Below are 23,919 nucleotides of genomic sequence, written 5' to 3'. Positions count from 1 at the left end.
TTCTGCGAGGCGGCGCTGCCATTGTCCCCAGCCTTGCCTAATCTGACGTTACTCTACCTCTTGGATAGAGAGCTCTTTGAGGCCCCACAGCGCCGTGGCACCCGAGAGATTTCTGTTGGAATGAACTGCTCTCTGCCAGTTTGATCTTGGGAGTTTATAATTTCTAGAGTTTCAGTTTCATTGCCTTTACTGTCATATGGATAATCCATTTCACATTTCCGTATGGGAAGTGCTTGCCATATGGGAAGCAAAGAAAAAATAATGGAGAGACGATAGTAGTAATAGATCTGACATCATTTTCGGCTCTTGACTTTTCTCTAAAAGTTCTAGAATGGTTCTGGCTTTGAATACGGACAGGAGAGACTCAACAGCTATCAAAGTTCATTCAACATGAACGTTGTTGGTGCAGTACTACTAGGTTCTTATCTGTATCCCTTTCTTGAGAGAGCACTACAAACTTCAACCGACTGATCCCCACTGGGGGGGATTTCTTCTTACCACTAAATATGTAAAATATATTTTTACATAGATAGTATACTTCGGTCCCCTGTGGGGTAAAAAAAACCGAAATCCTTTTAAAAATAAATAATTTAAAAAGAAAGACAAGCATTCTCTTGAAAGGAGACTGAAAAAGCCAACCCACAATCCTCATGAAGTTTATCATTTTTCTCTTATTTTTGATTAGTAAGATAAAAAAATTCAGCTAAGTTAGATGGTACCCCCTTCACACTTTCATTTGGTTCATGTCTGGATTAAAGTAATTTTGTACCTATTTTGATGTTTATTGTTCGCTAAAACCGATTGTGATTATTTTAATTTAAAAACTTTCCTCCATAAATTTTTTATAATTTGAGACCCTCAAAATAGTATTTCTTGCATTTGGTGGAAAATTATTTTTCCCTAATGATAAATGTGGAACAATATCATCTCCAAAATGAATTATCGAATGAATGAATGTCATTAGTACAAAGCAACAGGGGTTTTAAGTGCATGTAACTATTTAGGATATGATAAAAACATTTAAAGTAAATGGGAAAATGAGTAAATGGTACAGGGGTAATTGATTAGCTATCTGAAAAAAAGAATTGATCTGTATCTTACATCCTACATTGAAAGTAGAATTCAGATGAGATAAAAAGAACTGGAAGAAGATAAAAGTGAACATAAATATACTGGAAAATGGAAGAACTTTTTTTTTTTAATACCTACCTACAATCTAGCAATCATCTTTTATCCATCCATCCATCCATCACCATGTATATCTTATCTACCTACCTACCAACCTACCTGCCTATTAGCTATCAATCTATTATCTATCATCCATCCTATCTACCTATCAGCTATCATCTATTATCTGTCCATCTGTCTTTCTTTCTTTCTTTCTTTCTTATCATCTATCACTTATCTATGATCTCTCCATCCACCCATCATATCTATTTAACATCTCTCTATCATCCATCTATCTATAATCTATATCTATCTAATTCTGTGTGGACTAGAAAAATAGAAGAACTTTCTAAGTTCAATTTCAAATGTAGCAGCCATTAAAGGTCTGAAAATTTTTACTGCACTAAAAAAAACACCTCAGTATATAAAACAAAACAAAATAGGGGCCAATATAAGTTGGGAAAAATAGTTGTAACATTTATTTTGGATAAAAGGCTGATAACCTTAATGTTTAGAGAGGTCTAACCAGAAAAAAAATAAAAGAAAAATGGATAATAAGCATAGGCAAACTGAATTAGTCAGCTAAGCCTGTTGTAACAACATACCACAAACTAGGAGGCTTAACAGAAATTTATTTTCTCACATTTCTGGGGACTAAAAGTCCAAGATCAAGATGCCCACAGTTTTAGTGTCTCCTGAGGCCTCTCTCCTTAATTTGCAGACAACCTTCTCATGTGTCTTTCCATGGCCTTTCTTACGTTGGCAAGCATCCCTGGGGTTTCTTCCTCTTCTTGCAACAGCACCAGTCCTAGTGATTCGAGCTCCATGCTTGTAACCTAGTTAAACCTTAATTTCTTCTTTAAGGCTCGATCTCTAAATACAGTCACATGGGGGATGGTTAGTACTTCAACATATGAATGAGAAGGGAAGACATATAATTCATATAACACAAATCAAGAAAGCAGGAGTAATAAAGCCTGTGTCATGAAGGAAAAATGAAAAATGTTTATTTTCACCAATAGTTAAAGAAATGCAAATTTACTATATTGAAGTAACTTTTTTGGGATGAGTCATTTTGGTAAATAATAAAGGCAATGGGAAAAAAGAAGAAATAGAGAAAAGAGTAATTTTGAAAGAAGAATGAAATTGTTCTTGGTGACAGAACTATATAGTAAATAAGAGAGAAGGATAAGCCAAAGATGACTGAGTTTTTCAGCCAGGATAACTGGGAGAATAAATGAGGATGATGGAGTAAATTTATTTGTTCAATTTATAATGGCCTGGTTCTCTCTCAGGGTCAAGGCAAAGCTTCTAGCAACGATTTTTAGTAAGATGGCCCTCTCCACAATTTTTCTGGATCAGGGATAGGTACCTAATTCAAGCTGGGCCAGTGAGAGGTGTTTTTTGGCTTTATTTATTGGTTTGGTTTGGTTTTTAGCATAGGAATTTGTATTTACACCAAATTAAAAAAATTAAGTCTTAAGATGGTAGGCCGTGACATGCATTCTTTTTTTCTTTTATTTAAATTCAATTAGCCAACTTATAGTACATCATTTTTTTAGATGTAGTGTTCAGTAATTTATTAGTTTCATAAAACACCCAGAGCTCATCACATCTCATGCCCTCATTAATGGCCATCACCCAATTACCTCATCCCTACCACTTCCCCTCCAGTATAGTTAAGGTCTGTCACAGTTTTTCTTCTTCTCTGATGACTTTCCATACAGTTTTCTCTTCCTTTCTCTAAAGTCTTCTGCCCTGTTGCTTATATTCCACATAAGAATGAAACCATATGATAATTGTCTTTCTCTGCTTAACTTATTTTGCTCAGCATAATACCCTCCAGTTCTACCCACGTCAGTATAAATGGTAAGTAGTCATCCTTTCTGATGGCTGAATAATATTCCATTGTGTGTATATACCATTTATCTGTTGATGGACATCTTGGCTCATCTCACAGTTTGGGTATTGTGGACATAGCTACTATGAGGTTCAGATGCCCTTTTGGATCATCTCTACACTACATTTTATCTACACTTGTATGTATATACACTATATATGTACTACATTTGTATCTCCAGGGGACATCCCTAGTAGTACAATTGCTGGGTCATAGTGTAGCTCTATTTTTACCTTCTTAAGAAACCTCCATTCTGTTTTCCAGAACCTCCATACTGTTTTCCATACTGTACCAGCTTGCGCTCACTCCCACCAGCAGTGTAAGACGGTTCCCCTTTCTCCATATCCTCACAAACATTTGTTGTTTCCTGTCTTCTTAATTTTAGCCGTTCTGACTGGTGTGAGGTGGTATCTAATTGTGGTTTTTGATTTGTATTTCCTTGGTGCCAAGTGGTGTGGAGCATTTTTTCATATGTCTGTTGGCCATTTGTATGTCTTCTTGGAGAAATGTCTGTTCCTGTCTTCTGCCTGTTCCTTGACTGGATTATTTATTTTTTGGGTGTTGAGTTTGATGAGTTCTTTATAGATCTTGGATACTAGCCCTTTATCTGGTATGTCATTTGCAAATATCTTCTTCCATTCTGTCAGTTGTCTTTTGGTTTTGTTGACTGTTTCCTTTGCTGTACAAAAGCTTTTTATCTTGATGAAGTCCTGGTATTTCATTTTGCCTTTGTTTCCCTTGCCTTTGGAGATATGTCTAGCAAGAAGTTGCTGTGGCAAGGTCAGAGAGGTTGCAGCCTATGTTCTCCTCTAGAATTTTGATGGATTCCTATCTCACATTTAGGTCTTCTGTCCGTTTTGAGTTGTTCTTTGTGTATGGTGTAAGAAAATGGGCTGCAAGCGTGGTTCACCATTTGCAAATCAATCAACATGACACGTTTCATTAATAAAAGAAAGGACAAGAACCATATGATCCTCTCAATTGATGCAAAAAAAAGTATTGGACAAAATACAGCATCCTTTCTTGATTAAAACTCTCCACAGTGTAGGGATGGAGAGAACAACCTCAATATCATAAAAACCATCTACAAAAAGCCCACAGTGAATATCATTCCCAGTGGGGAAATACAGAGCTTTCCCCCTAAGGTCAGGAACATGACAGGGATGCCGACTCTTACCACTGTTGTTCAACTTAGTACTAGAAGTCCTGGCCTCAGCAATCAGAAAACAAAAAGAAATAAAAGGCATTCAAATTGGCAAAGAAGAAGCGAAATTTTCACTCTTTGCAGATGACATGATAGTTTATGTGGGAAACCCAAGGGACTCCACCCCAAAATTGCTAGAAACTCATATAGGAATTCACCAACTTGGAAAGATATAAAATCAAGACCAGTTGCATTTCTGTACACTAACAATGAGATAGAAACAAGAGAAATTAAGGAGTTGATCTCATTTACCCCAAACCATAAAATACTTAGGATTAAACCCAACCAAAGAGGTAAAGGATCTATACTCTAAAATCTACAGAACACTTATGAAAGAAATTGAGGAAGACACAAAGAAATGGAAAAACATTCTCTGCTTATAGATTGGAAGAATAAGTGTTAAAATCTCTATGCTACCCAGAGCAATTGACACATTCAATTCAATCCTTATCAAAATACCATCAACTTTTCTCACAGAGCTGGAATAAATCATTCTAAAATTTATATGGAACTAGGAAAGACCCTGAATAGCCAGAGGTGTATTAAAAAAGAAAACTAAAGCTGGTGGCATCACAGTGCCAGGCTGCAAGCTATATTACAAAGTTGCAATTATCAAGACAGTATGGTACTAAACATGGATCAGTGGAACAGAATAGAGAACCGAGAAATGGACCCTCAAATGTATGGTTAACTAATCTTTGACAAAGCAAGAAAGAATATCCAATGGAAAAAAATAAAGTCTCTTCAACAAATGGTGTTGGGAAAATTGGACAGGCATATGTAGAAGCATGACATGCATTCTTATATACATTTAAAACCTTGAGAGATATAGATTGGCCATTTCCCACATAATGTTTCTAGTAGAAAAGCAGAACATGACAGTGTATAGAGAAAAGGGAGATAAAATGAGAGAGAAAGAGATGAAATCATATATTCAGAGAGAAACAGGAGATGGAGGAAGAGTTTAGGTACAATTCCAATCTCTATTTCTAGAATTGTCCTTAGACCTGGTTTCATTCCTGCCCTGGAGTTCTATAAAATATTCCCGTATCCCTGACATAAAATCTCCCCCATCTTTTTTTTTTTTCCCCAGAAATAGCTTGACTGAGTTTTATGTTATCTTAAAATTGAAAATATTGACTGATAATAGTGAATAAGAGGAGAAGTCAAAGTTGACTTGTATAATTTTTAGCCTTAAGTAATTTATTGAGCTCCACACAAAGTGGATTATTAGGTAAAAGCTCAAAGCTTCACCTTTGAGAAAATTTTGCTCTCCATTGTTATTCAAGGACACACTGAGTAATGCTGTCATGAAGTTGTTTTCCATTTCTGCCTGGAGCTTGCTTTGTTGAGCCTATCTATCCATAAATCTATATTCATAGGGCTGAGGCTTTTTCATCCTCCTTTAACTGTTCTTACAAGAACCCCCAATGTAACCATTGGTGTGAGCTGACAGTGGTATTCTAGTCCAACCTTGGTATGTGGAGTGGGGGTCTGGGATACCGCCTCATGCAACATGATTATGCCTTCTGGTCCTGTTCATTCATACTTGGTGGCCCCAGATGTTTCGCATTTTGTTGGATTTCTGCTGAGCTGCCTGCCTTTATGATTTGGAGTGTCTGACAGGACCCAGCTTATGATGGCAGTTCTGAACATCTAAAAAACCAAATTTGTCAGAAAGGAATGGACCAATGTATTCCAAATGCTAAGGGGAAAAAAAACAAAACCAAAACCAAAACATATTAACCTAGAAGTGTGCATTAAACTGTTCTTCAAGAACGAAGGAAAAGAGAGGTATTTTCAGACATACAGAAGCTTAAAGGAGTTTACTACCTATAGACTCTTTACTAAAATGTTGTCATAGAATATGCCTCTGTGATATTACTAAGTCCAAAAGGAAAGCGTGGCATGGAAGAAACAACAACAATCACAGAAACTGATAACATATGTCAAAAAATTAATTATTGAAAATAATTTCTTGTTTGTGTGTGGGTGGTTAAACAAAAATTGAAACTATAAAAAATAATACTCTAGACAATTATAACAAAGGATGAGAGACATTCATGGCATCTGGTTAAAGCATCTTAAGGTCCTTGGCTTGTTCAAAAGGAGGTTGGTTGGTACTTAATTACATTGTACTTTGTTGTAATACTTTGTAGTTAATTACCTATGGAAAATATATAAGTAAATGAAGAGATCAAAGGAAGCAGAAAAGAAAGCTCAAAGAGGTAGGAGGAATATTACAATAGCACAATTTTATGAACCACAGGATGTTAAATTCTCAAAAAGGGGAAGGTGATTAATAATGCCAAATGATACAGACAGGTAAAAAAAAAATTGAGGGTATAGGTTATCTACTGAGTATAATATTTAAAAGTTATTAGTGACCTGCAAGGAATAGATTCATTGGGAACTGGTTGACAAAGTGTTAACAGAAGAGTGTATGATTAGAAAAAGGAAAGACAGATAAGTATTCAATACTATTTGAAGGTTTTTGTTGTTGTTGTTTTGTTTTGTTAGAAAAAGTAATTGGATTCAGTCTTTCCAGAAATGAAGATAATATCCTACCCTATCTTATAAATACCCCAGACATTGGAAATAGTTCTTTTTTCTCTTATCCCATTATTTCCAGGTTTGTTTTTTGCTTTCTTACAGGTTAAAGATGTTTAACTTCTAGTACCTTAAATTTGATACAGGTAGAAACAAGATAGTAGGCATATGGTATGCTGTGTCCCTGGGGACTTTTGACAGTTAGCTTTATTTTCTTCTTTCCCCTGCCCATCTGATATAGATTTCCAGAAAAAGTATTCTCAAGTACATCTCTGTTCTCTGAGGGTAAAGTCTTAAGATAGGAATGAAAAAAGTTATTTTTCTTAAGGAAAAAGTCATTATTCCTTAGTTTGCAGAGGAAATTTAAGTTCTTTGTGTGAAATAAGGACTTTAAACTTTGTGTTTAATAAGGACTTTAGAAATCCATTAATGCATATTGAAATGAACATCTATCCTTGTTTCAATGAAAGCATAGAAATCAGTCACATACCAGTATATAAAATGAAAAACAGAGTTTAGTTCAAATACATTGGATTTACCATAGTAAACAATGTTTGAATAGTATGGTTACTTTAAAAGTGACAGATAATGGGTACTTGGGTGGCTCAGATGGTTAAGCATCTGCCTTTGGCTCAGGTCATGATCCTAGGGTCCTGGGATTGAGCCCCTGCATTAGGCTCTCTGCTCAGCAGGGAGCTGCCTCTTCCTCTCTCTCTGCCTGCCTCTCTGCCTACTTGTGATCTCTGTCAAATAAATAAATCCTTAAAAAAAAAAAAAAAAAACCCCAAAACTAAAAAAAAAAAAACAAAAAAAAATGACAGTCACACTCTGGAGAGAAATAATTTGTTGCAAGTTTGAAAGAAAATGGATTATTCAAGATGTTATTTCATGAAAAGAAAATAATGTCTTTGATATTCAAAGCACTGAAAAAGAAATTAACATATTTTGCTAGAGAAACCAGAGACTCATTTAATGGTTAGAAAAGATAGGATTTTAGGGAAAAAAAAAATTACCTTGTTTTTTCCTTCTCACAGAAAGGAGATTAGAAATTTGAAGAAATTGGGCAGAATTCAGGGAAAAAGCATATACAAATCAGATGATTTAAGGCAAAATTTAAAAAGCCAAATATATATGGATTGTTAAATGATAATGGAGAGAAATCATGCTTAACATAACTGCACTTAAAAATAAAACTATAGCCACATACATTAAATCCCAGTACTTATTAATCTTATAAACATAACTGCAGGTTAAATTAGAAAATTCTCTTGGTGGAACTGTAAATTGGCACAGCCGTTATGGAATTTCCTCAAAAAATTAAAAAAAGAACTACCATTTGATACAGCAGTCCCATTTCTCCACTGTCATTGCTCTACCACTTATGTACCACACTACAAAAAACTGAAGGCTAATAATACTGCTCGGAATGCAAGTGACATGGCTTCACAGTCACAAATTAGGAATAGAGGACTGGGCCAATTATTTTATTTCCAGTATAAGAGAGATGGGCTTTAGATAACTATTAAAAATCAAAGACACCGTTTTTAGATGTTTTGGCTTTAACTTGCTGCACCTATCAGTTTATTTAACAGGAAATTTTTATTAAAATTAAATGTTCTAACTCAACATGAATCGACCTAGAGGGTAATATGCTAAATGACATAAGTCAGAGAAGGACAAATACCATGTGATTTCACTTATTTGTGGAATCTAAAAAACAAAACAAACAAAAAGCAGAAACAGACCTATACATAGAGGATAAACTGATGGTTGCCAGAGGGGAGGAGGATAGGGATCTGGGCAAAATGGATAAAGGGGAGTGGGAGATACAGTCTTCCAGTTAGGGAATGAATGTCACGGATATAAAAGACACAGCACAGGGAATATAGTTAATGGCATTGTAACCGTACTGTATGGTGACAGATGGTAGCTACACTTGTGAGCACAGCACAATGTTTAAACATGTCCAATCACTCTGTTGTACACAATGTTAACATTGTATACTTCAGTATAAAAAAAAAAAAAAAGAAATGGATCTGAGACCTTGAAAAAATTATCCTATAGTTATCATATTTTTTTTTTAAAGATTTTATTTATTTATTTGACAGACAGAGATCACAAGTAGGCAGAGAGGCAGGCAGAGAAAGAGAGAGAGGAGGAAGCAGACTTCCTGCCGAGCAGAGAGTCCGATGCGGGGCTCGATCCCAGGACCCTGGGATCATGACCTGAGCCAAAGGCAGCGGCTTAACCCACTGAGCCACCCAGGCGCCCCTAGTTATCATATTTTTAAGGCCAGAGCAGGTATTAAGTGATACAATGCCTGACTTTAATGATTACAGCCTAACTTTATATCAGAATTGTTTGCTTTTAAAAATTGGTATAAAGTGCATGTGTGTAAAGAGTCTAGGAAAACAAAGTTTAGGGTATGAAAGTTAGAAGAAAAGTATTTTGTTACGTAAACTTAGGCCTTAAGCGTTATAGCTATAGGGCCTGTTGGGTAAAATTACCTTGCCTTTTAGGCAGATTCATAATACTTAAAAAAATTTAACCTCTATATTACATACAAATTTGAGTGAGTGAATGCACACAGAGTTCTGACACAGGACAGGAATGAATGATGGTGGCTTAGGTGTTAATCATCTCCATACAGTGCCTCATGTGTTTTTAAACTGTTATTCCTTTGAAATAACTGAAAATGCACAGTTTCCAACCTAATAGTTTAAAAAACCCAGAATCTCAGTCTATTAAAATAGAGTAAGCCTTTGAGGTCATTTTAATTTTTTTTTTTTAAAGGGAGTTGAAATATCAGAAGGATCTTCCAAGTCAAGTCTCCCCTGAAAGCCTCTTTTGTTACCATACCCACTAGTGAACATTGTTGAGTTGCATGGCAGGGGCATGATCGTAGCTGTATTCATCCTGGTTAGGGATTCCCTGTAGGGAGTAAAAGTCAGGTCCTTTGGCTGTCTAATTGTGATTTGAGGCTATAAGTTTTGCCATATCCTTCCTCTCCCCACTTTATAGGCTATTGGTAGTTAGTTATGAGTATAGAACTTCTCCCTGTAATCACATGACATAAGCCAGGAATTCTGGGTTCTCTATTATCCATAGGATTAGGAAGTTTCACTTTAGTAACTAGAGTTTTAGACCAGTGATTTTCAGTGGAGATTTAGACCAGTGATTAGACCAGTGATTTCCAAACTTCATTGTGCCTCAGAATCACCTGGAGGGCTTTTTGAAACATAATTCTTTGTCCTCATCACCTGAATTTCTAATTCATTAGCTCTGGATGGGGCCTGAAAATGCACTTTTCTCACAAATTCCCAGGATATAATATTCCTGGTCCAGATACCTCAAAATATTCCTATTTATTGCTTAAAAGTATTACAAATTTAAATTATAAAAAAAAAATTAAATTGTGTCCTCTCTTCATAGGAAATTTGCCACTCAAGAATCTTTTGTAGGGGCGCCTGGGTGGCTCAGTCATTTAAGCGCATCTGATTTCTCCTCAGGTCATGATCTTTGGGCCTGGGATCAAGCTCAGCAGGGAGTCTGGTTGTCCCTCTACCTCTCTCACCTCCCCACCATTTGTGGGTATTAGGTGATACAATACCTTTAAAAACAATAATCTTTTTATAAACCAGTATCATATCAGATATGGATATATTTGGCTGACAGATCTGCATAAAAGTTATTGATGGGGACTTACACTGAATTAATCTCAAGCCAAAGTATACAGTAATGGCATTTATATTCTGACTTTTTATTTTGTGATTCTAAAAGTTAAATAAGTGCATTTAGGTAAAGTACAAAGATAGGAAAAATTGGATTTAACAATTTGAAACAGATTTTCTTTTTTTTAATTCAGTGATTCAAAGTTCCATTTGTAAATTTTTTTCAATTTAATTGAAGAATGTTGACAATTATGTTTATTTAGGTTACATGATTTTTAAAAGGTATACAATGTGGTAATTTAATATATGTATATATTGTGAAATGATCACAAACAAGTTAGTTAACATATTTATTAACTCATATAGTTTTCTGAAGCAGGTTTTCAAGAAGTATAATGCAGTTTTACTTTGAGGAATATATTTTTATAGAAATCAAAATAGATCATGACCTAATTTGAAAGGACTGCGATAACATTGTTAAAACTTAGATTCTTTGCTGAACACTGATGAATGAGATTTCAACATATTTACTGCTAAGAATTCAATGTGTACAAGAGGTATGTGAGGTGATATTAGTAACCAAAATGTATTGTTTACTGTGTGCCAGGCATTGTGCCAGATGCTTCCCATATATTAGCTCTTTTAATCCTCATAAAAGTATGTGAAATAGTAATACCCTTTTTATGTTAAAGATGAGAAGACCAAGGCTTAGAAAGTTTAGGTGACATGCCACAGTCATACATGTATGTAGGATCTGAGTGAAGGTCTCACTCTCAAGTTTAAGGTTTTAGTTAGTATTCTACATAGATTTTTAGTGCAGGGCAAATTGAGAAGTCACAGATGTGAACCCTCTGTATTGTCACCTTTTAAGAAGCTTTGTTCCTTTGGAGAACTCACTCATACCCTTCAAATACAGAGCTTTTTCCTGATTTCTAGTCATTTATCTCTATCAAGGGAGTTCGTGTTTCATATGCCTGTGAGAACACTCACTCTAATGTGTTCACTCTGGCCTTTAAACTTGTCTTTGTTAATTAAAGGCTCTGTTTCCTATTGAAGACATTTTAGACACTATCAAGCAGGAGACCTATTTTCAAACAAATAACAGTTCTTATTTCTGAAATCATATTACTCCCAGGGTTGCATCTAATAAGCTGAGCTGCTTATCTTGTATTAGGATTCTTTGGAAGAGAAACTGGGATTCTTGAGCCTGTTTCATTTCCTCTTCTGACTCTGCTCCTCTTCTGGCTCAAGCTTTATGTACTTTGCCAAGTCACCCACCCTACTTAAATCTCAAATTTCTCATCTACCTTTAATCTTTGCTTGTTTAGCTTTCATGTTTTGATACCTCTATAGCATGATCATCTCTCTGAGCACAATATTTACAAATCAAAGGGGCCAGTGCTTCCAATCATGGGACTTATTTTAAAAAGCAAAGAAACAGGGTTGAGAACTAGAGTTGCATATCATGCATCTTACAGATGCCTGTAATTTGCTTTAGAGCCTAACTTATATTTACTTCTTATTACAGGGAGATAATTTTGGTAAGAATTATTATGTTCTGGGTTTTGCTTTTTTTCTTACCAAGCATTCTATGGATACTATTCCTGAAATGCTTGATGTGATCCAAGTTGACAAGTGCTTATTTTCCTTCCTGAAGCAAAAGCCCATTTAACACTTCAAAAGTTTTAAACTGTAAGATTCCCATTACTCTAAATATTCTTTGCAATTGAGATTGACAGGTTTCCCACACCATCAAATACTTGGTAAAAGAGCATGTCTTCAGAACAGTGTAAAACAGAAAGTGTAAAGCAATGTATATATAAAATTTTATTCCCAGAATAGCGAAAAACAAAACTAAGGAAAGTTACATTATGTGTTCTTTCATGTTCTTTCAGTAATCAATTTATTCATGAATTCAGAATGTCTGAAACACTGATGCTGCAGGACTCAGACCATTTGAATATACAAGGTTTTTTGTTTGTTTGTTTGTTTGTTTGTTTTTAACCTAGGCTTTTCTTTTATCAGGATAAAAAAATGAAAAAAATTTGTTAAAATAGTTTGAGATAATATTCCACAGCCTGTTCAATACTTCTATGTGTACAAAGTTGAGAAGAGCCTCTTATTTTCCCTAGATGGGGGTATGGGGTCTTGCATTATAGGCCGCATCTATTGAACATTTGTGGCTGGTGTTGTACCAGATGTTGAATGCATACTATCTCATTTAATCTGCTTATTAGCCCTCAGGAATAGCCATTGTTAGCTCAGTTTTCCAGTTGTGAAAACTGAGGCATTAGAGAGGTAAGTCAGTTGCACAAAGTCACACAACATCAGACTCGGGATTCCAGTTGACTTTTGACTCCAAAGTTCAAGCCATTAATTCCTGTATTTGTCAAGTGTGTTTGCTTAAGGTAAAAGGTGATCCTACACTTTTTAAAGATTTAACTTTTAAAAAGCATTTTTGTGTTCATATCAAAATTGAGAGGAAGGTACAGAGATTTCCCAATATATCCCCCTGCCCCCATACAAATATAGCCTCCCCTGCTATTACCATCCCCCACCAGAATGATATGTTTGTTACAGCTGATGAACTTCCTCTGACATATCATTATTACCCAAAGTCCATACATTTTACGTTAGAGTTTCCCTCTTGGTTTTATATATTCTACAGGTTTGGGCAAATATACAATGGCATGTATCCACCATGCTGGTGTCATGAGTAACTTCACTGCCCTAAAAATTCTCCCTGCTCTGCCTCTTCATCCCTTCCTCTCCCTGACCTCTGGTCACCACAAATCTTTTATTGTTTTCCTATTTTTGTCTCTTCCAGAATGTCATATAGTTGGAATCATCCAGTATATAGACTTTTCAGATTGGCTTCTTTCACTTAGCCATATGCATTTAAATTTCCTCCATGTCTTTTCATGGCTCCATAGCTTATTTCATTGTAGTGCTGAATTTTTTTTTTAAAGATTTTATTTATTTATTTGAGAGAGACAGTGAGAGAGAGCATGAGCAAGGAGAAGGTCAGAGGGAGAAGCAGACTCCCCATGGAGCTGGGAGCCCGATGTGGGACTCGATCCCGGGACTCCAGGATCATGACCTGAGCCGAAGGCAGTTGTCCAACCAACTGAGCCACCCAGGCATCCCTGTAGTGCTGAATTTTTGATTGATGAGGTGTACCAGTTTATTTTTCCATTTACCTATTGAAGGACAACTTGGTTGCTTCCAAATTTTGGCAATTACAAATAAAATTTCTGTCAACCTCCATGTTCAGGTTTTAGTGTGGACATGAGTTTTCAGCTTTTTTGGATAAATGCCAAGGAGCATGACTGCTGGATCATATTTTAAGACTGTGTCTAGTTTTAGAAGAAACCACTGAACTGTCTTCTGAAGTGGCTGTATCATTTTGCATTCATGTTAGCAGTAATGAGAATTCCTATTGTTCCACATCCTTGTCAAAATTTGGTATTGTCAGTGTTCCAGATTTTGACCATTCTAATAGGTGTGTAGTGACATCTCATTATTGTTTCATTTTGCATTTTCCTGATGACTTATGTTGTTGAATAGCTTTTCATATGCACATTTGCCATTGGTATATCTTTTTGGTGAGCTCTCTGTTAAGGTCTTTGGCCCATTTTTAAATTGAGTTGTTTTCTTATTGTAGAGATTTAAGACTTCTTTGTATATTTTGGATTATAGTCCTCATCATACATATCTTCTGCAAATATTTTGTCCTAGCCCAAGTCTTGTCTTCTCGTATTGACATTATCTTTAATGGAGCAAAAATTCTTAATTGTAATGAAGTTTAGATTATCATTATTTCCTTCATGGATTGTGCCTTTTGTGTTGCATCTGAAGAGCCATCTTTATACCTAGGGTCATCCAAGTTTTCTCTCTCTCTCTGTCTTTTTTTTAGAGAGGGAGGGAGGGGGGAGAGCTAGGAGAGAGGAAGAGAGAAAACCCTATTTAGGCTCTGTGGAGCTAGACATGGGGCTTGATCTCACAACCCGAAGATCATGACTTGAGCTGAAACCAAGAGTTGGATGCTTGCCTGACTAAGCCACCAGGCACCCCAGAGAATAGTAAGTATTTTAATTTAGATTTCACTTGGGGGCTTGAAGAAGTGTATCTTTTAAAAATAAAAATCATTGCATCAAGTCTTTTTCTTAGATTAATTTTACTATATAAAAAGTAGTTGTAATGTATATTTTAAAAATTAAATTAAATTTTAGGGGCACCTGGGCTCAGTGACTTAAGAGTCTGACTCTTGATTTCAGCTCAGGTCATTATCTCAAGGTTGTGAGGTTGAGTCCTGTAGGCTTTACATTGGGTGTGGAAGCTGTTTGGGATTTTCTCTCTCCATGTCCCTCTTCCCCTCCCCCACATCTCTCTCTCTCTCTCTCAAATAAATAAATAAATACATTTATTTTAATTCCAGTGTGGTTAATGTACAATGTTGTTTAGTTTCAGGTGCACAGTATAGCGATTCAACACTTCCATCAAGATAAGAATACTTATTTTATTTTATTTTATTTTTTCTTTTAATTCCAGTGTAGTTAATGCACACTATTATATTAATTTCAGGTGTACAAAACAGTGATACAACAGTTGCATATATCACTGTGTGCTTATTGTGACAAGCTCATTCCTTAATCCCCATCATCTATTTCATCTACTCCCCTATCCATCTCCCCCCTCTGGTAACCGTTAGTTTGTTCTCTACAGTTAATAGTCTATTTCTTGGGAGCGCCTAGGTGGCTTAGTCATTAAGTGTCTGCCTTTGGCTCAGGTCATGATCCGGGGACCCTGGGATCCAGCCCTGCATCAGACTGCCTGCTCAGCAGGGAGCCTGCTTCTCCCTCTTCCACTCCTCCTGCTTGTGTTCTCTCTCTCGCTGTCTCTCTCTCTGTAAAATAAATTAATAAAATCTTTAAAAAAAAAGTCTATTTCTTGGTTTGTCCCCCTTTCCCCTTTTGTTCCTTTGTTTTTTTTCTTAAATTCCTTATCTGAGTGAAATCATATGGTATTTGACTTTCTCTGACTGGCTTATTTTGATTAACATTATACTCTCTAGATCAATCCGTGTTGTTGCAAATGGCAAGATTTCATTATATATTTTATGGCTGAATAATAGTCCTTTGTGTGTGTGTGTGTGTGTGTGTGTTTGTATACACCACATATTCATTCATCTATGATGAACACTTGGACTGCTTCCATAATTTGGCTATTATAAATAATACTATAATAAACATAGCATATGTCTTTTTGAATGAGAGTTTTCATATTCTTCGGGTAAATATTTAGTAATGTGATTATGTGATAACTGGGTCATATAGTAGTTCTATTTTTAATTTTTTGAGCAGCCTCCATAGTGTTTTCCACAGTGACTACAATGGTTTGCATTCCTACCAGCAGTGGACAAGGGTTCCTTCTTCACACACTCACCAACCCTTGTGGTTTCTTGTGTTTTTGATTTAGCCATCCTGACAGGAGTGAGGGGATATCTTACTGTGATTTTGATTTGCATTTCCCTGATGATGAGTAATACTGGGCATTTTTTCATGTGTTTATTGTCCATCTATAGGTCTTGTCTGGACAAATATTTGTTCATGTGTTCTGCCCAATTTTTAAATTGGATTATTTTGGGGGGGGCTGTTGAGTTGTATACAAGTTCTTTATATATTTTGGTTATGAGCCCTTTATCAGATACATCATTTATACATATATTCTCACATTCTATAGGTGGTCTTTTCATTTTGTTTTAGGTTTCCTTTGCTGTACAGAAGCTCTTTTTTTTTTTTTAATTAATGTATAATGTATTATTTGTCCCAGGGGTACAGGTATGTGAATCATCAGGCTTACACATTTCACAGCACTCACCATAGCACAGACTCACCCCAATGTCCATAACCCAACTATCCTATCCCCACCCCCCCAATCCCCTGCAACCCTCAGTTTGTTTTGTGAGATTAAGAGTCCCTTATGGTTTCTCTCCTTCCTGATCCCATCTTGTTTCATTTTTTTCCTTCCCTATTCCCCACAACCCCCTGCCCTGCCTCTCAAATTCCTCATATCAGAGGGAGTGTATGATAATTGCCTTTCTTTGATTGGCTTATTTTGCTCAGCATAATACCCTCTAGTTCCACTCACATGATTGCAAAGGTTTCATTTCTTTTGATGACTGCATAGTATTCCATTGTATATATATATACCACTGCTTCTTTATCCATTCATCTGTTGAAGGACATCTAGGTTCTTTCCATAGTTTGGCTATTGTGGAGATTGCTACTATAAACATTTGGATGTGTGTTCCCCTTCGGATCACTACATTTGTATCTTTAGGGTAAATACCCAGTAATGTGATTGATGGGTCATAGGGTAGCTCTGTTTTCAACTTTTTGAGGAACCTCCATGCTGTTTTCCAGAGTGGCTGCACCAACTTGCATTCCCACCAATGGTCTAGGAGGGTTCCCCTTTCTCCACATCCTTGCCATCATCTGTCATTTCCTGACCTGTTAATTTTAACCATTCTGACTGGTGTGAGGTGGTATCTCATTGTGGTTTTGATTTGTATTCCCCTGATGCCAAGTGATGTGGAGCACTTTTTCATGTGTCTTTTGGCCATCTGGATGTCGTCTTTGCAGAAATGTCTGTTCATGTTTTCTGCCCATTCCTTGATTGGATTATTTGTTCTTTGGGTGTTGAGTTTGATAAGTTCTTTATAGATTTTGGATACTAACCTTTATCTGATATGTCATTTGTGAATATCTTCTCCCATTCTCTCAGTTATCTTCTGGTTCTATTGACTGTTTCCTTGGCTGTGCAAAAGCTTTTGATCTTGATGAAGTCTCAATAGTTCTTTTTGCCCTTGCTTCCCTTGCCTTTGGTGATGTTCCTAGGAAGAAGTTCCTGCAGCTAAAGTCAAAGAGGTTGTTGCCTGTGTTCTCAAGGATTTTGATGGTTTCCTTTCTCACATGGAGGTCCTTCATCCATTTTGAGTCTATATTTGTGTGTGTTGTAAGGAAATGGTCCAGTTTCATTCTTCTGCATGTGGCTGTCCAGGTTTCCCAACTCAATTTGTTGAAGAGATTGTCTCTTTTCCATTGGATATTCTTTCCTGCTTTGTTGAAGATTAGTTGACCATAGATGTGGGGGTCTATTTATGGGCTCTCTATTTTGTTCCATTAATCTATGTGTCTGTTTTTGTATCAGTACCATATTGTCTGATGATTATAGCTTTTTAATAGAACTTGAAGTCTGGAATTGTGATGCCACCAACTCTGGCTTTCTTTTTCAACATTCCTATGGCTATCTGGGGACTTTTCTGGTTCCATATAAATTTCAGGATTATTTGTTCCATTTATTTGAAAAAAATGGATGGGATTTTGATAGGAATTGCATTAAATGTGTAGTTTGCTTTAGGTAGCATAGACATTTTCACAATATTTGTTCTTCCAATCCATGAGCATGGAATGTTTTTCTATTTCTTTATGTGCTCCTCAATTTCTTTCATGAGTATAGTTTTCTGAGTATAGATTCTTTGCCTCTTTGGTTAGGTTTATTCCTAGGTATCTTATGGTTTTGTGTGCATTTGTAAATGGGATTGACTCCTTAATTTTTCTTTCTTTTGTCTTGCTGTTGGTGTATAGAAATGCAACTGATTTCTGTGCATTGATTTTATATCCTGACACTTTACGAATTTTGTAAGAGTTCTAGTAGTTCGGGAGTGGAGTCTTTTGGGTTTTCCACATAAAGTATCACATCATCTGCAAAGAATGAGAGTCTGACTTCTTTGCCAATTTGGATGCCTTTTATTTCTTTTTGTTGTCTGGTTGCCGAGGCTAGGACTTCTAGTGCTATGTTGAATAGCAGTGATGATAGTGGACATCCCTGTCGTGTTCCTGACCTTAGGGAAAAGCTGTTTTTCCCTATCAAGAATGATATTTGTTGTGGGTTTTTTATAGATGGCTTTGATGATATTGATGTATGTACCCTCTATCACTACACTTTGAAGCGTTTTGATCAAGAAAGGATGCTGTACTTTGTCAAATGTTGTTTCAGCATCTATTAAGAGTATCATATAGTTCTTGTTATTTCTTTTGTTAATGTGTTGTATCACATTGATTGATTTGTGGATGTTGAACCAACCTTGCAGGCCAGGAATAAATACCACTTGATTGTGGTGAATAATCCTTTTAATGTACTGTTGGATCCTATTGGCTAGTATTTTGGTGAGAATTTTTGCATCCATGTTCATCAAGGATATTGGTCTGTAATTCTTATTTTTTATGGGGTCTTTGTCTGGTTTTGGGATCAAGGTAATGCTGGCCTCATTAAATGAGTTTGGAAATTTTCCTTCCATTTCTATTTTTGGAACTGTTTTAGGAGAATAGGTATTAATTCTTCTTTAAATATTTGGTAGAATTCCCCTGGAAAGCTCTCTGGCCCTGGGCTTTTGTTTTTTGGGACATTCTTGATGACTGCTTCAATCTCCTTACTGGTCATGGTTCTGCTAAGTTTTTCTATTTCTTCCTGGTTCAGTTTTGGTAGTTTATATGTCTCTAGGATTGCATCCATTTCTTCCAGATTGTCAAATTTGCTGGCATATAGTTGCTTATAATTTGTTCTTACACTCGTTTCTTTTTCTTTGGTGTTGGTTGTGATCTCCCCTCTTAAATTCATGATTTTATTTATTTGGGTCCTTTCTCTTTTCTTTTGGTTAAGTCTGGCCAGGGGTTTATCAATTTTATTAATTCTTTCAAAAAACCAGCTCGTAGTTTCATTGATTTGTTCTATTCTTCTTTTGGTTTCTGTTTCATTGATTTCTGCTCTGATCTTTATGATTTCTCTTCTGCTGACCTTGTTTCTTGAGAAATGCTTGTATTGTTACATACTTTTCTCTCAGCCTTTGCTGCATCCCGAAGATTTTGAACACTTGTGTTTTCATTATCATTTGTTTCCATGAATTTTTTCAATTCTTCTTTAATTTCCTGGTTGGCCCATTCATTCTTTAGTAGGATGCTCTTTAGCCTCCCATGTATCTGAGTTCTTTCCAACTTTCCTCTTGTGATTGAGTTCTAGCTTCATAGCTTTGTGGTCTGAAAAAAATACAGGGAATGATCCCAGTCTTTTGGTACCAGGTGAAACCTGATTTGTGACCCAGGATGTGATCTATGCTGGAGAATGTCCCATGTGTACTAGAGAAGAATGTGTATTCTATTGCTTTGGGATGGAATGTCTGAATATATCTGTGATGTCCATCTGGTCTAGTGTGTCATTTAAAGCCTTTATTTCTTTGTTGATCTTTTGCTTAGCTGATCTGTCCATTACAGTGAGGGGCATGTTAAAGTCCCCTGCTGTTAATGTATTATTGTCAATGTGTTTCTTTGATTCTGTTATTAATTGGTTTATATAATTGGCTGCTCCCATGTTAGGGGCATAGATATTTACAGTTGTTAGATCTTCTTGTTGGACAGACCCTTTAAGTATGGTGTAGTGTCCTTCCTCATCTCTTATTATAGTCTTTGGCATAAATTCTAATTTATCTGTTATAAGGATTGCCACCCCAGCTTTCTTTTGATGTCCATTAGCATGGTAAATTGTTTTCCACCCCCTCACTTTAAATCTGGAGGTGTCTTTGAATATAAAATGAGTTTCTTACAGACAGGATATTGATGGGTCTTGTTTTTTTATCCATTTTGATACCCTGTGTGTTTTGATTGGGAATTTAGCCCAATTACATTCAGGGTAACTATTGAATGATATGAATTTAGTGCCAATGTAGTCCCTGTAAGGTTACTTTTGCTGTATATTATCTCTGTTCCTTTCTGGTCTATTACTTTTAGGCTCTCTCTTTCCTTAGAGAACCCCTTTCAATATTTTACATAGGGCTGGTTTGGTGTTTGCAAATTCTTCTAATTTTTGTTTGTCCTGGAAGCTTTTTATCTCTCCTTCTATTTCCGGTGACAGCCTAGCTGGATATAGTATTCTTGGTGCATATTTTTCTCATTTAGTGCTCTGAATATATCATGCCAGTCCTTTGTGGCCTGCCAGATTTCTGTGGATAAGTCTGCTGACAATATAGTATTTCTACCATTGGATGTTACAGACCTCTTGTCCTGAGCTGCTTTCAGAATTTACTCTATCATTGAGATTTGTAAGTTTTACTATTGGATGATGGAGTGAGGACCTATTTTTATTGATTTTGAGGGGGATTCCCTGTGCCTCCTGGATTTTTATGCTTGTTCTTTTCATCAAATTAAGGAAATTCTCTGCTGTAATTTGCTCCAGTTTACCTTCTTCCCCTTCTCTCTTTCTTCTTCTTATGGGATCCCAATTATTCTAATATTATTTCATCTTATGGTATCACTTATCTCTTGAATTCTCCCCTTGTGATCCAATAGTTATTTATCTCTTTTTCTCACCTTCTTTATTCTCCACCATTTGGTCTTCTATATCACTAATTCTCTCTTCTGCCTTGTTTGTCCTAGCAGTAAGAGCCTCCATTTTAAAAAAAGGATTTAAAAAATTTTTTTCCATTTTATTTTCTTTTCAGTGTTCCAAAATTTGTTGTTTATGCACCACACCCAGTGCTCTATGGAATACCTGCCCTCCATAATACCCACCACCAGGCTCACCCAACTCCCCACCTGCCTCCCCTCCAGAATCCTCAGTTTGTTTCTCAGAGTCCACAGTCTCTGATGGTTTGTCTCCCTTTCTGTTTTCCCCCATCTCATTTCTCTCCATCTCCCATTGTCCTCCATTTTATTCCTTATGCTCCATAAGTAAGTGAATGCATTTGACAGTTGACTCTCTCTCCTTGACTTATTTTACTCAGTATAATCTCCTCCAGTCCCATCCATGATGATATAAAAGTTGAGTGTTCATCTTTTCTGATGGAAGCATAATACTCCATTGTATATATGGACCATATCATCTTTATCTATTCATCCACTGAAGGGCATCTTGGATTTTCCCACAGTTTGGCAACTGTGGCATTTGCTGCTATGAACATTGGGGTACAAGTGGCCCTTCTTTTCACTACAGTGTATCTTTGAGGTAAATACCCATTAGTACAATTGCAGGGTCATAGGGTAGCTCTATTTTTAATTTCTTAAGGAATATCCACACAATTTTCCAAAGTGGCTACACCAACTTGCATTCCCACCAACACTGTAAGATGGTTTCTCTTTCTCCACATCCTCTCCAACACTTGTTTTTTATGAATTTTTTCATTTTATGATTTTATGAAGTTGAGGAATGTTTCCTCTATCCCTATTCTCTGAAGAGTTTTAGTCAGGAACTGATGATGTATTTTGTCAAATGTTTTTTCTGCATCAATTGAGCGGCCATGTGGTTCTTCTCCTCTTATTAATTTTTAATAACACATTGTTTGATTTGTGAATGTTGAACCACACTTGTATCCCAGGGGTAAATCTCACCAGGTCATGGTGGATAATCTTTGTAATGTACTGTTGGATCCTATTATCTTGGATCTTGTTGAGAATCTTGGCATCCATATTCCTCCAGGAAATTGGTCTGAAATTCTTCTTTTTGATGGGATCTTTGCCGGTTTGGGGATCAGGGTAATGCTGGCTTCATAGAAAGAGTCTGGAAGTTTCCCTTCTGTTTCTTTTTTTTTAAAATAGCTTCAAAAGAATAGGTATTATTTATTATTTGAATGTTTGGTAGCATTCCCCAGGGAATCCATCAGGTCTTGGGCTTTTGTTTTTTGGGAGCTTTTTGATTATTTCTTTTTGATCACAATCTCATTATATTGGTCTATTTAGGTTGTCAATTTCTTACTGCTTCAGTCTTGCAAGTTTATAGGTTTCTAGGAATGCATCCATTTCTTCTAAGTTGCCTAATTTATTTATAGTTGTTGATAATAAATTCTAATAATTGTTTCAATTTCCTTGGTGTTACTCATGATCTCTCCCCTTTCATTCATAATTTTATTAATTTGTGTTCTCTCTCTTTTCTTTTGGATTAGTTTGGCCAATGGTTTATCGATCTTATTGATTCTTTCAGAGAACCAGCTTGTAGTTTTGTTGATGTGTTCTGCTGTATTTCTAGTTTTTAACTCATTGGTTTCTGCTGTAATGCTGATTATTTCCCTTCTTGTGTGTGGGGTTGGCTTAATTTGCTTTTGATTTTCCAGTTCTTTACAGTGTAAAGAGAGTTGGTGTATTCTGGATTTTTCAATTTTTTTTTAGTGAGGCTTAGTTGGCTATGTATTTCCCCCTTAGGATCTTCTTTGATGTATTCCGTAGGTTTTGGACTGATGTGTCTTTATTTTCTTTGGCTTCCATGAATTGTTTAAGTTCTTCTTTGATTTCCTGGTTAATCCAAATATTCTTGAACAGGATGGTCTTCAGCTTCCAAGTGTTTGAATTCCTTCCAAAGTTTTTCTTGTTGTTAATTTCCAGTTTTAAAGCATTATGGTCTGAGAATGTGCAGGGAATAATCTCAGTCTTTAGTATCTCTTGAACCCTGATTTGTGACCCACTATGTGGTCTATTCTGAAGAAAGTTCCATGTGTGCTTGAGAAGAATGAGTATTGTGTTGTTTTAGAGTGGAATGTTCTGTATATAACTATGAGGTCCATCTAGTCCAATGTGTCATTCAAAGCTCTTATTTCTTTATTGATTTTCTGCTTGGATGATCTGTCTGTTACTGAGAGTGGTGTGTTAAGATCTCCTACAATTAGTGTATTCATACCAATATGGCTCTTTATTTTGATATAAACAGTTGACTTATGTAGTTAGCTACTCCTATATTGGGGGCATAAATATTTATAATTGTTAGATCTTCTTGGTGGATAGACCCTTTAAGAATGGTATAGTGTCCTCCTGTAGTTCAGACTACAGGCTTTAGCTTAAAATCTAATTTATCTGTTATGAGATTTGCTACCCCAGCTTTCTTTTGAGGCCTGTTGGCATGAAAGATGGCCCTCCATCTGTTCACTTTTAGTTTGAATGTATCTTTAGTTTCCAAATGTGTCACTTGTAGACAGGATGTAAACAGGCACTGTTGTTTTATCCAGTTTACAACCCTGTACCATTTTATGGAAGAATTTAGGCTGTTCATGTTGAGAGTGGTTTTTGAAAGATAAGTTTTTATTGACGTCATGTTGCCTATGAAGTCTTGTTTCTATAATTATCTCTGTAAACATCTGTGCTATGTCTCTCTTGGGTTCTTATTTTATATAATCCCCCTTTAATATTTCTTTTTTTTAAAGATTTATTTATTTACTTGAGAGAGAGACAGTGAGAGAGAGCATGAACGAGGAGAAGGTCAGAGAGAGAAGCAGACTCCCCATGGAGCTGGGAGTCCGATGCGGGACTCGATCCCGGGACTCCAGGATCATGACCTGAGCCGAAGGCAGTCGTCCAACCAACTGAGCCACCCAGGCGTCCCCCCTTTAA

The 23,919-nt window shown here is 36.2% G+C and overlaps 1 long non-coding RNA gene across 1 annotated transcript in view; it reads left to right on the top strand.

The window, feature by feature from the left end:
• LOC132018250 (uncharacterized) overlaps positions 1-23,919 on the top strand; it is a 97,461-nt gene that overhangs the window by 272 nt on the left and 73,270 nt on the right. The gene's annotated exons all lie outside the window — the stretch shown is intronic.

Source organism: Mustela nigripes, chromosome 5 (genome assembly GCF_022355385.1).
Source record: "Mustela nigripes isolate SB6536 chromosome 5, MUSNIG.SB6536, whole genome shotgun sequence".
In the NCBI taxonomy this organism is placed as follows: Eukaryota; Metazoa; Chordata; class Mammalia; order Carnivora; family Mustelidae; genus Mustela; species Mustela nigripes.
The sequence above is the reverse complement of the archived record's forward strand: the minus strand, read 5'-3'. Positions and strand labels throughout refer to the sequence as shown.